The 13,665-nt window shown below is 45.5% G+C and overlaps 1 protein-coding gene across 4 annotated transcripts in view; it reads right to left on the reverse strand.

Moving 5' to 3' along the window:
• ADNP2 (ADNP homeobox 2) overlaps nt 1-6,097 on the reverse strand; it is a 36,286-nt gene extending 30,189 nt beyond the window's left edge. The window contains exons 1-2 of one of the 4 annotated variants that reach the window (XM_073890123.1): nt 5,959-6,089; nt 4,464-4,567 (exon numbers count right to left, since the gene is read on the reverse strand). The gene's annotated coding sequence lies outside the window, so the exon portion shown is untranslated. Of the gene's footprint in view, nt 1-3,167; nt 3,628-4,463; nt 4,684-5,958 lie in introns of those variants that run through there. The other 3 variants (XM_025860242.2, XM_025860241.2, XM_073890124.1) reach the window with 3 other exon arrangements.
• Between the last annotated feature and the right edge of the window lie 7,568 nt (nt 6,098-13,665).

The following is a 13,665-nucleotide window of genomic DNA, read 5'->3' on the forward strand; positions in this document are numbered from 1 at the left end:
GCCCCTCAAATCTTACTTTCTAAACACCACCTTCCATTAAAAAGAACCAGGGCTCCTTAGAAAAATGGCTGATTCTAGGGCTGAAGCATGGAAAAGACAAGACTAGCCAAGACTGTCCTGTACCAGAAAATAGGAAAGTTGCTCAAAGAATGGTGAGACATGTCAAAATGACTCAAAAGAAACCAAGTTAAATAAATTCCCACAACCCAAATATGGGACAATTCGGGCATCAAATAAATGATAGTAATAGATTACAACCTGTGGCACTGAATTTTCCAAACACAATGCAACAGTACCTCCTGTCCCACATGCTCTTTTACAATTTGATCTTGGGGCACCTGGGTGGCTCAGTCAGTTAAGCATCTCTTGATTTTGGCTCAGGCATGATCTCAGGGTCATGAGATTGAGCCCCACATCGGCTGCTGCACTGGGCATGGAGTCTGCTTAACGTCCTCTCCCTCTCCCTCCACACATGCTCTAATAAGTAAATAAGTATTTTAAAAAATACGTATGAGATCTTGATAGTCCTCCCCCAAAGCGGGGCGTTTATGCCCCTTGAACCCCTTGAACCTGGGCAGAACCTTGTGGCTGCCTCAACCAATAAAGTATGGCAGAAGTAATGCCATGTGACTTCCAAGACCAGAGCATACAACTGTTACTTGCTTCTGCCTGTTCTCTGGCGACCATCGCTCTTAGAAGCCAGACACCATGTCTTGAGGAAGCCCAACTAGCTCAACATGGAGAGACCACATGGAGATGTTCCAACATCAATCACCAGACATGTAAGTGAAGATACTTCTAGACACCTGGCTGTCAAGTCACCCCAGCCTTTGGGTCTTCCCACATTCCCCTGCTCCGGTCTGAACTCCAGATTCAAAGAATTACTAGGTTTTAATCAAATGTTTTATTCTATGAAGTTCTGGGGTGATTTGGCATACATCAACAGTAACTAAAATATAACCCGGAATATAAACTTAAGTCCATGATGATATAAATAATTAAAAACACTGAAAATCTGATGAGGAACTGGATACGTACAGGATTTCCAAGCACCTCCCTAAAAATTACTTAATAATAACCAAAGGAAAGGGGCTCCTGGGTGGCTCAGTCAGTTAAGCGTCCAACTCTTGATTTGGGCTCAGATTATGATCTCAGGGTCGTGAGATCAAGCCTAGTGTCAGGCCACACACTGGTCATGGAATCTACTTAAGATTCTCTCTTTCCCTCTCCCTCTGCCCCTCCCCACCCTCTAAATAAATAACCTAAGGAAAAAGCAATTCAAAGAAGTCTGGTAGACGTCTTAGACCAATTAATAGACACTGTAATATAACTAGCCTATAATATTCAGAAGTGTCCAGACCATACAAGGTAGCGGTACTCATAACAGCCAAACTGTGGAAACAATTTGAATGTCCTTCAAATGGTAAATGGATAAACAAAATGTGGTATACCCATACAAAAGAATGCTACTTGGCATTAAAAACTAGGTACTGATGTATGCCACAACCTGAATGAATCTCAAAAACATTATGCTATGTGAAAGCAGCCAGATGCAAAAGTTCTCACATTGTCTGACTCCATTTATGTGAAATATTCAGAAGAGACAATTCTACAGACATAGAAGGTAGGTTAGCAGTTGGCTGGGAGTGGAAACAGGTTTTCTGGAGTGTGCCAGAAATGTTCTATCATTAGACTGTGGTGATGGCTATACAACTCTACATGAATTACACACTTTTAAAAAAAGATCATGGAAGGAAAACTAAGGAACTGTTTCCCACTGCAAGAGACTAAAAATAAATACAATGTGCAATTCTAAGTTGCTTCTTTTACCAGAAATGTTAATGGAGCACTGGCAAAATTTCAATGGGATCTGAGGATCAAGGATAATAATGTATCGATTTCCTGATTCTGAGGGCTATATTCTGGGTATGTAGGAGAATGCTCTTATTGTAGGAAACAGACAATATTTGGGGTAATGTGGCATCTTGTTTGGTAACTTACTTTCAGATATTTCAGGGGGAAAGGTTCTTTGCATTATACTTGCAATTTTCTATGAATCTGCAACTATTTCAAAAAGTTTTTTTAATGTGTAAGCTATCAAAGCTAAAAAACAATCAGTCTAATCAAATTAAAGAACGCCAGGTACAATCAGAATAACTTTTAAAGATTAAAAATATTCATTGGCAGTGAAACTAAGTAGAAATTTGGCTGTATCTCCCAAGATTTTAAATGAAAACGTCTACGAGTCAGCAATTCCACTTTTACAGCCCTCTTATAACCCCTCCTGCCCCAGCGTATGCTTGATGCCCCGCTGCTTACACTTCTTGCATAGCACCATGTTCCAATTTTCTATGTATATATCTATTTTTCCTATTAGACTAAACTTTTTCAGGGTAGGAAATATGTTTTCTTTGCATGTCTGGGGCCTATCACAGAGTGTAATATAAAGCAAATGTTCACAATAAGAGAATAAAAGAGATAAACTAAAACAGGGTAGGAATCATAAGACATGCAGAAAGTGCGAAAAGGTTCAAAAAGGCTATGGGAGGGTTAGAGTCAGAGCCCAAAACAGTGTAGGTGAACAGACCAGCATTGAAAAATGATTGAGGTAAAGGAAAAGTCTCAATATATTTGGCCAAAAGTAAGTAAAACCAAAAAAGGTAGATTGGAACCAAATGGGTGGGGTTGGGGGAGGAAGGGTTAACATGTAAGTGGGAGAAATTCCCAGGGGGAAAAGGAAATACAAAGTTTCTGAGAAGCTAATTTGGAATGAGTTTTCCAAATCTCATTATCTCTGTCAAAAGTAGATCTTAGGTTCAGTAAAAGGAGAGACTGAAGGATCATTTAGCATTTTATAACTGAAGAATATTAAATCCTAGGAAATAAAGTAAAAAAATAATAAAATTACTAAAAATGAAATGCACTAGGGGCGCCTGGGTGGCTCAGTCATTAAGCGTCTGCCTTCTTTGGCTCAGGTCACGATCCTAGGGTCCTGGGATTGAGCCCCGCCATCGGGCTCCCTGCTCAGCGGGAAGCCTGCTTCTCCCTCTCCCACTCCCCGTTTGTGTTCCCTCTCTCACCCTCTGTCAAATAAATAATAAAATCTTAAAAAAAAAAAAAAAAAAACGAAACGCACTGAATTGGGTTCCAGCCTTCAAAAGCCTCACCTAGGGGCGCCTGGGTGGCTCAGCCAGTTGGGCGCCTGACTCTTGATCTCAGCTCAGGTCTTGATCACAGGGTCGTGAGTTCAAGCTCCAAAGCCTCACCTAACAGAGGAGCTGTCAAGAACCTCATGATAGGTGTTCCTAAAAACTAAACACAAGGTCACTTTCAAGCCCACACTGGCTTCTTTGGCCAGAGCAAGCCTCAAAAATTAAGATGCTTTCCACTCAACTCTATCAGACTTGTTTTCATTTCCTCCTTAAAGTTCCATTATCCTCTCTACCCTCTGGGGTTCTTCTTTCCCCAGAGCTGGCTGTTAAACAGAATTATCCAAGGTTAAGACCATCATCCACATATATCTGAAACAAGGAAGCTAAATTTATTGCTTGCAAAGAAGTATGGCTTTACATAGTAAGCACTGATCTTATTACAGAGTTTGAGAAGCACGGCATACAAGGATTGGTGGACTTCCAGAAGCACCAGGTTAGGGACTGGCTGATTATCAGAGGCTGGTTCCTGAAGGCTGTTGCAGACTGGCTAACTCTCAGGAGAATACTGAATGAGGCTGTCAGGGATGGGGCAGGTTTTTTTTTGGTTTTTTTTTTTTAAGATTTTATTTATTTATTCATGAGAGACAGAGAGAGAGAGGCAGAGGGAGAAGCAGGCTCCCAAGGAGCAGGGAGCCCGACGTGGGACTCAATCCCAGGACCCTGGGATCATGACCTGAGCCAAAGGCAGACGCCTAACCATCTGAGCCACCCAGGTGCCCTGATGGGGCAAGTTTTAAACGGGTCCCGTAGTTACTTGTTCAAGGCTTGGGAGTAGGGCCAAGGAAATATCAGTCTTCTTTCCTGAACCTGGAGAATAAGAACTTTTTATTCTCAAATGTAAGCAACCCCATTTCTGCACCATTGTTAGTGTGGTTCCCCCCAAAACAAGCACGTTAAATCTATACCTTCACCATTAGGAAACAGCAGACTGACACAGCTGCACTAATCTATCAACCTCAGCGCACAGTACATTACCTCTAATGTCCATGTGTGGTACACATAGACCTACCAAAATTCCACTCATGTGCACAAGACAACATTATTTCCCAAAGGGCACTTACAGGATTTCTTTTGTTGTTTTTTAGTATCACGGTCATTTAAGAACATTCCATTCTGGAAAAAATAACACTCCAAAAAATTAGTGGTTCTGGTAATAAATAATATTTTTAAGCCACAGAACTTCGGAGTTCCTATGAAATCTAAGTTCTCAAAGGATTTCACATGAGTGCCAACACTACATCATGGTCTCACCAGCAAAGATTCTGGAACTGTCCTTCCTGGGTTCAAATCAGCCCCACAACTTACAAGCTGTGTTATCTCTGGCAAGTCACTTACTCCCGGGCCTCGGTGCCCGCCTGTAAAACAGGGGAGAACAAGCTGCTGCAGCAAGCAGTTCGTGAGCACGAATGAGTTAGCACAAGAACAGCATTCGAGACTCCACCAACGTCCTGAAGTGTCCCGACCACTGGAATACAGGACTTCGGTTTCCAGCAGCTTCAAGAGTACACAACCCTTGGGGCCTGCGCCTTCGGGTGTGCTCCTGGGTAACACGGGGCCCTAACACGTGTGCGGCAGCCGGCGGGGACCACACGCAGAACGCTGGCAATCTGGCCCCTCGAAGGGACCACACCTACCGACTCACCGAGGGCCTACGGCAAAGCTGCGTGCGGAAGGCGCCCCGGGACGTGTCCACCGTCCAGGTAAGCCGCTTCCCACAGCTGCGCCTTCACCTCCCACCCCCCATCAACGCCTGACCCTAACTGCACCTCTGGGCAGACAACTCGACAGGTCTCCCCCACTCTTGTCAGTCCCCTTCCACACGCAGGTCCGTCACTTCCGCCCCGAAACACCGCCAACTCCAACCGAAACATCCAAGCTCGGCCATCGGCCGCCAGCTCTCCAGCGTTCCTTCCGGGGAGTTAAACCCAGGCATGCTCTCTACCTCCGGCCGAAGACGACCCTGGGCTTGGCGCGCGGCCCGCGGCCCGCTCCGGGCCCCAGCCTCCAGTCCTCCTGCCTGCAGCACACCGGTGTTCCGCGCCGCTCCGGGCAGGGGAAGGCCGCGACCCCCCCATTCAACTGTAACGAGTGCGAACAGCATTCCAGCGAGTCCTCCGCTCACGTTCAAGAGAACACCTCCACTACCCATCAGGATGCAAGTGCGCACCCTCCCAACACGCAGGTCTCATCTCTGACGTTCCACAGCCCAATGTTAGCAGAAATTCTGCGAACACAGCCGGTGTCCACGCAGCCAGCAAAGGCAGAAGAGAAGTTAGCATCTCAATGTCAACATCTCCATACCCATCAACCCCGTTCAGGCCGGGGCCGCGAGGCCGCCCTCCCACCGCCCTCCCAGCCCGAGCTGAAACCGCCGCAGGCCAGAGCTCAGCGCCACCGGACCCGCGGGGCCAGCCTCGGCGGTCACCCCAGGCTGCTCCCGGGACAGGTGCCCGGCAACCAGGCTGCGGGGAGGCGCGCCCCGCGGCGGCGGCCCTCCCCGCGCCCCCCCCCCACTCCGCGGGGCCGCCCCCTCCCCCGGCGACCACCCCCGACGCCCACGTGACGCGGAGGGATGACGGGCGCCGCTCCGGCCGCGAACCCCGCGCCCGGAGAGCGCCTCGGAATTCGCGAGGCGGCCGCGGGCCGCGGGCTGTGGGCGGGGTGGGGCGGGGCCGCGGCCGCCCTCGCGACTCAGCGCGCCTGGGCCGGGGGCGTCGCCGCGGGGCTGGGCCGGGGTCGCACCTACCGCTGGGCGCCCAAGGCGCCGCCGCCGCGTCCCCCGCCGCCTCTCGCCGCGCCGCCGCGGCCCGCTGGGGCCCCGCGCCCGCGCCCGCCTCCGCCCAGCGCGGCGGGACCCCCGCCTCGGCGCGCGCCCACCCCCGCGCGACCCCGTCCCCTCCTCCCAGCACCGCCAGAAAGAGAAAATGGCGCTCGATTTGCCTCCGGAAGTGACGCGCGCCCTCATTTGCATGCCAGTACAGCCAGCCAATGGGGGGAGAGTGTGCCTGGGACCCCCCCCCCCGGGCACTGCCCCACAGGACCCTTGGGGCCCCTGCCTGAAGCTGGACTGGAGGGCTCTGGAGTGGGAGTAGGGGGTCCCCTGTTGAGGCCCCCGCCCCTAACCCCCATCCTGCCACAGTGGGCTGGCCTGCAGCCTCTTACTAGCATCTCTGCAAACTCTCGAGAGAGTGTGAGTAGGTGATGACGTCATTGAAGGGGGTGGGGCGAGGGTATCATCGGCCACGTGACCAATCACGTGGGCTCGCCAGAGCTTTGACTTCATTTGCACGGAATGGGGGTGGAGCTAGTGATACTCGCAGGAATGGGTGGCCCCGCCCACATCTCAAAGCCAATAGGAAGCCAGCTCTGAGGAGAAGCCTGCGCTGCCATTGGAGAACACAACTTGGGCTATTAGAAGTTTGACAACCGTGCCCTTGAAAGTGACACATCTTGGGGGAACTGGCTGGCTGGGGGCTCCTGAACTCACAATTCTTTCTGAGAAAATTGTCACATTTTTTCTTGAGAATTCTGATTTTTTAGTTAGAGCTACTATCTGTTGTGTAGGGAAGAGGTTAATTGCATACATTTGTAAAAACTATTAACAGGCCTAAAAGTTCACTTTTGCCCAGAATTTAATTGTGAAGCAATAATATTGTATTTCTCAAAATAAGTAAATACATGGAGCAGGAGCTTTCAAAATAGCTTTGGGTCTTCATCCATTGAGTCAGACTTGCGGAGGGGAAGATAAGGACCCTACCGCCCTCAGGGATCTTGCACTTAAATGAGTGGCCAGGTGTGCATGCAAAACCTCCTTTTTCTTACCCGGTCCTTGTCCTATCCCTGCTCCTTAATGACCATTCCCTCCTCGTTGACCTTCTCTGGGCAACGCCTGCACCTCCTCAGCTTCATTTTCAGCAGAAGACCACGTCTCCTTCTGGAACACCAAGACCGTCAAACTTGGTCTTCCTCAACCTCCCCGCCGCGCCATGCACACCTGTTTCCTCAACAACCACCCTGACCTTAGAGCTAGTTTCAGGTGATGTGTCTGCCCATGTTCCCCCCAGTCTGTCTTTCCTTGGACCTGTTGGCCCTGCCCAGCACCTCATGTTCAGTCATCCCTCTCCCATAATTTCAGCTTCTCCCTCTTTACTGGGAGCTTCTGCTCAGTACAGCCCAGTGACCAAAAACAGAACAGGTACTAAATAACCGTCTGAATTAATTTAAAAATGTGTTAAATTCTGGACTGATATTACATGACCACAGTTTGCTTTTTTCCCTACAGGAACACAAGTGAATGAGAGTTTGATCTTTATTTATGAATTATGATTTAATGTGATAATGAATCACAGTGCTAAATGGGTATGATATCCCTATACGTCTTCCTTGAAATCATGGGTGTGATTAAAAGTAAAGTTAAAGCCTTCTAGTCCCCCTTGATCCAGATCAAGGTGCTCTAAAGAGAACATTTGGTCACATTTCTCCCAACACTGCCTGGACTCCCTGGACTCTACATCCTCATGCTCTCTCACCACGACCTTCACCACTCTGCAGAAACTCCTGGGTCACCAGTGACCTCATAACTGTTGGACCCAAGAACAGATGAGAGTCCTCCTTCTTCATTTGTAACCCTTCTCCCTCTCCTCAAGCCCTTCTCTCCCTGACAACTCCCAGATGTGCCCTTTCATCTCCAAGGTCTCTGACTATTCCTTACATTTTCATCAGCTTCCCTCCCTCAGCCCATCCTTGAATGTGGATCTCCAGGATTATGGCCACTTTCATTCATTTTTCAGCACATACTCATCACCCACATCCTATGTGCCAGGCACTGTACTAGGTACTGGAAATCGCATCCTTCTCATTTTATTACTCTGCATACTCTCCCTTCTTAATATCAATTGCACATTCAAATTTCATTATTTCAATTCTAAATCAATATATGTATCTCTTTCCTAAGCTTCACTTTTATTTTTCTGGCTGCCAATTGGGCAGCCCCACTTGGGCCTCCCATAGGCACCTCATATTTAAAATGTTCCAAATAGCCCATCATCCCTCTTTGTAATTACAGTAAATGGTGTGCTTAACTGTCCTTCATTTTCCCATCTCCAGTTTTCCAATTTTACATCCTAAACATTCCTCAAATCTGTTGTCTCACCAGCACCTTGGAATTCAGGTCACCACCTAATGAACACCAACACAAGCACCTACCTTATCTCCAATGTTGGCTCCTCAGGTACATTCTCTAGTCATCCATCCTAGTGATGTAGCTAAGACAAACTGGACCCCTCCATTCCTCTTCCTATCTTCAGCCATTCCACATCCTCTCAGGATCAAGCCCAGTGGTCAGCATGGCACATAAGCTCTCCAAGCTTGACCAGTCCCAGCCCATCTCCTGCTATCAAAAATACCACACAGTGTCTATGGAATTCCTGTCCTCCCCACAACCTGAACTAATTTTCACTCCATTGCCATTCAAGGCTGAGTTCTGCTGCCCTCTCTTCCAGGAAGATCTCCCTGACCACTACCACTCCACGCAGAAACATCTCAAAATGTGGTAGGCACTTCTCCTTGGTATTCCAGAATATTCTGTGTGTCTGTCACTGCACTCACTGGGTTGTTTCATCACCATCTGCTAATGTTTTTGTCTCTCAGGATGTGCCAATGGGAACCATGTCTTCTTCTTCACCATTGTATCCCTGATGCCTATGTTGCTTTAAGAAATAGAATATAAATAAATATTTTAATAAATATAAGACAACTTTAATAAAGCTGAATAAAAGTTTTCTCCCATCTTATTATGAAAAATTTTAAACATATTGAAAAGTTTAAACAATTATACAGTGAACACTATCACCAAGATCTTCAAATTAACATTTTGCTCTATTTGCTTTATCGTCCAGCTGTCCAACTATGCATCTCTTGATCCATCCTCTTTTTTTTTTGTTTTTTGATGCATTCAAAGAAAATTGATGACATCAGTCCACTACATCTCTAAATACTTCAGTATGGATATATAATGGATGATGTTTCAAACTACAATCAACTGTTTTGATGTTGAAAGAGCTGTACCTCCCCACCACAGAAGGAATGAGCAATATGACCAAATGGGACATGTCAAGATTATTTTTAAAGACTCAGGAAAGTGAATGGCAGAGATGTCAGCAAATCATGTCACCGCATACATGGGTTTGTTCTGCTTTTCCTTAACCAACTTGGTGTCAGTACAAGTACAGATGCTTTGATTTTAGTTGTTCAGTTGGGTTTAAAAGTGAAGGTGCTATGCTGAATCCTTCCTACTCTCTCATCTAGTTCAACCCATAATCAGAATCAGCATTTGTAATATAATTGTCCAGCATAAAGAGAGCAATCTGAGTGACCACAGAACAGAGGAAAATCTCGAACTAGCCCCAGAGCCTGACACATCAGCCCACAGGCACCTTTGCCCAAATTTAAAAGCAGAGAAGCCCTTTGTTCTTGTGTGCCCAGTGGGCGCTGACTTGGAGATAGAAGTGCCATTATAAAGTGCCTTTATACGTAAAGAAAGGCAGGGAAGCATCCTATCCTCTGAGACACAGACCAGGGTGAATAGAGTGGTCTTGATTTCAGCTCCCACCCCACTCCCGCCTAGGTTTGTCTCCATGTGGAGTATGCACAGTATACAGCTATTTTTGGCAACCCTGGTTGATCTACAAACAAACTGTACACATGCTCATCTACAATAAAATAAATTGCTAAGGTTAATCTAAAACCGCTGAAATTTCTACAGAAAAGAGGGATAGTTATTCTTTGTGAACAACTTACATCTAATCACGCCTCTCTTGCCTTTGTTCTGGATATACTTTTTGTGTGTCTGCTGGGTGCCAAGGAGACAGTGATGAGCAGAAAGCAAAAGCTTAGGATCCAGTGGAGGAGAGTATCATTACATGAAATAGCTACACAATGAGAGTTTAATTATAAACTGAGGTAAACACTCCTGAAGAAGGTATGCTCTCCAAGTGTCTGTGATGCAGAAACCTGATCTAGAGTAGCATTCTTAAGGAAGCAACAACCTGAGGTCAGAAGGACAAGAAAACATTAGTGGATCAAAGCAGTGAGACGTGGTAAGGGGAGATGACTCCAGCAGCAGGAACAGCACCTGCAAAGGCCCTGTGCCTGGAGGGAGCATGGCCTAGGCAGATTGATGAAAGAAACCAGAATGACTGAAGCACAGATTGTGAGAAGAAAAACACTACAAGAGTAGGTGAGGGCCAGATCATGAAGCCACTGGGAATGAGAAGCCAATGAAGTGTTTTCACTGGGTGGGTTGATAGAATTATATTTGTATCCGAAAAGTAGAGCTGACTATAGCAGGGAGGAAAGAATAGAGATGGGAGAAGGGTAGATGTAGGAACAAGAGTTAGCTTGTTGGAGTGGAAGGTGGAAGATGATGGTAGTTTGGAGCTGAGATTAGGGTAGGACCTCTGAAGATGAAGAGAAGCAGACAACTGTGAGAGATACTTAGGAGGTGAAGTGAACAATACATGGTGATAGTTTGGACGCTGCTGTGAGTGAAGTGTCGGGAAGGATAGCACTGAACAACTCAACACTAAATAATCTGATGAAATATGGGCAGAAGACCTGAATAGACATTTCTCCAAAAAAGACATCCCAATGGCCAACAGATACATGAAAAGATGTTCAACTTCACTAATAATCAGGGAAATGTAAATCAAAACTACAATGAGGTATTACCTCACACCTATCAGAATGGCTAGAATCAAAAAGACAAGAAACAACCAGTGTTGGTGAAGACATGGAGAAAGGGGAACCCTCATGTACTGTTGGTAGGAAAGCAAACTGGTGCAGCCACTGTGGAGAACAGCATGGAGGTTCCTCAAAAAATAAAAAATAGAAATACCATGTGATCCAGTAATTCTACTACTGGGTATTTATCCAAAGAAAACAAAAACACAAATTTAAAAAGATACATGCACCTCTATGTTTATTGCAGAATTATTTACAATAGCCAAGATATGGAAGCAACCCAAGTATCCATCTACTAATGAATGGATAGAGAAGATGTGGTGTATATTTACAATGCAATATTAGTCAGCCATAAAAAAAGAATGAGATCGGGCGCCTGGGTGGCTCAGTCGGTTGGGCGACTGCCTTCGGCTCGGGTCATGATCCTGGAGTCCCGGGATCGAGTCCCGCATCGGGCTTCCTGCTCAGCAGGGAGTCTGCTTCTCCCTCTGACCCTCCCCCCTCTCATGTGCTTTCTCTCTCTCATTCTCTCTCTCTCAAATAAATAAATAAAATCTTAAAAAAAGAAACAAAAACAAAACAGTTTACTCTTTAAAAAAAAAGAATGAGATCCGTGACATAGATGGACCTAGAGGGTATGCTAAGGGAAATAAGTCAGACAGAGAAACACAAATACTAAATGATTTCACTTATACATGAATCTAAAAAGCAAAACAAATGAACAAACACACCCGTAAATACAGAGAATAAACTGATGGTTGCCAGAGGGGAGGAGGGAAGGGAAATAAGCAAAATGGGTGAAGGGGAGTGGAGATACAGGATTTCAGTTATGGAATGAATAAATCACAGGAATAAAAGGTACAGCACAGGGAATATAATCAGGTATCATCATAGTGCTATACAGTGACAGATGTTAGCTCTGCTTGTGGTGAGCGCAGCACCACTATAGAGATGTTGAATCATTACTGTATACCTGAAACTAATGTACCACTGTGAGCCAACTGTACTCGAATGAAATAAATAAATATATATATTTTAATGCAAACCTCAAAAGATAGGGAAACGGACAGTGGAAACAGGAAAGAGAATGAGGGATCACAGATTTGGTCTTGGCCACATTGGATATGGCTATTAAGACCTCTGGGAGTCTGGATCTGAAAGCCTAGGGTAGAAATATAAATTTAAAGTTACCATAATGTAGATGATAATTAAGCTATGAACATGGATGAGAGAGAGTAAAGAACTGAACACAAAGGTTCTAGTACAGGGCGCCTGGGTGGCTCAGTTGGTTGAGCGACTGCCTTCAGCTCGGGTCATGATCCCAGAGCCCTGGGATCAAGTCCCACATCAGGCTCCCTGCGCAGAGGGGAGTCTGCTTCTCCCTCTGACCCTCTCCCCTCTCATGCTCTCTCACACTCTCTCTCTCTCTCAAATAAAATTTAAAAAAAAAGACAGCAATGGAATTAAGTAAGAAAGTGGATGTGAAAATAATTAAAAAAAAAAGTTCTAGTACAAAAAAAGCAGTAGATGAAGTTTGCTTCTTGGAGTCACTTCTACCTTGTGATCCTATACTTTAATACAATAATAAAGTTAAAATAGAAATCACTTTGTAGACAACCACCTTCCTAGGTTTCTTATGACAATATAACAATAAGATAAACTTGTAAACTGTATAGTTGGTGTTGGTGGGTGGGGTTTTTTTTTTGCTGAAAAAAATTTTATTTATATTTAGCCAGCTGGACTCAGTTCAGATGATTCCAATTTTGTTGGCAACATCCAAAGCATCATAATCAGGAGCCAGTGAGACATAGGCCTTCTTCTCTCCATCAAGCCTGATCAGAGTGTTGACCTTCACCACATCAATGTCACAGAGCTTCTTCACAGACTGTTTGACCAGGTGCTTGTTGGCCTTGACATCCACAGTGCACACAAGTGTGTTGTTGTCTTCTATTTTCTTCATGGCTGACTCAGTATGGCAAGTGATCAAGCTTGTTTCTCCTGGGGGCACTCTTTCAAGGATATTTGAGCTGCCTTCAGAGATGCAGTGTCTTGGGTCATTGGAATGTAGGTAATGTGCAGATCTTTTTCGTGTGTGACTGTGGACGTCTTTCAGCACTGATTTCTTGGCCTTCAAAGCTCCTTTGCTTTGGCTTCAACTTTGGGAAGGGCAGGGGATTCCTTCTTCACCTTCAGTGCCATCTTTGTGAAAGGGTGGTGTTGGTGATACTATGTAACTGACAAGGCATTAGATCCCATGCCAATAGAAAGTAATTCTATCATAATTAATTCTAGAAATCATTTCTTCAGAAGAAATTTTTCAGATACCTTAATTTAGATTATCTACATGAACAATTGTAACACTACAAGGAGGATTGACAGAGTCAAGCTTGGTGTGGTGTATGACCAGTGTAATTCAGCTTACAGTGGTATGGTAAACATAACCAAGTAATCAATGGGATAATAATCAGTGGAATAATGGTGTAGTCCAGTAACAATAGGAGGAGCAACTTACCCAGGCAGGCATTGGGAAGAGCTGGACAGGGAAGTGATGTCTATACTGAAGATGTAATCAGGTGAAAAGAGAAATAGGAGAGTATTCCAGGTAGAAGAAATGGCCTGTCCCAAAGCCCAAAAGGAAAAGAGAGCAAGACATGTTCCAGAAAATAAAAGAAGGTCAATTTGGTTATCAGTGCAAGAGACAGAAGGCTGGAAA

Source organism: Callorhinus ursinus, unplaced genomic scaffold, assembly GCF_003265705.2.
Source record: "Callorhinus ursinus isolate GAN/ISIS: 27379988/994484 unplaced genomic scaffold, GSC_fseal_2.0 scaffold128, whole genome shotgun sequence".
Lineage (NCBI taxonomy): Eukaryota > Metazoa > Chordata > Mammalia > Carnivora > Otariidae > Callorhinus > Callorhinus ursinus.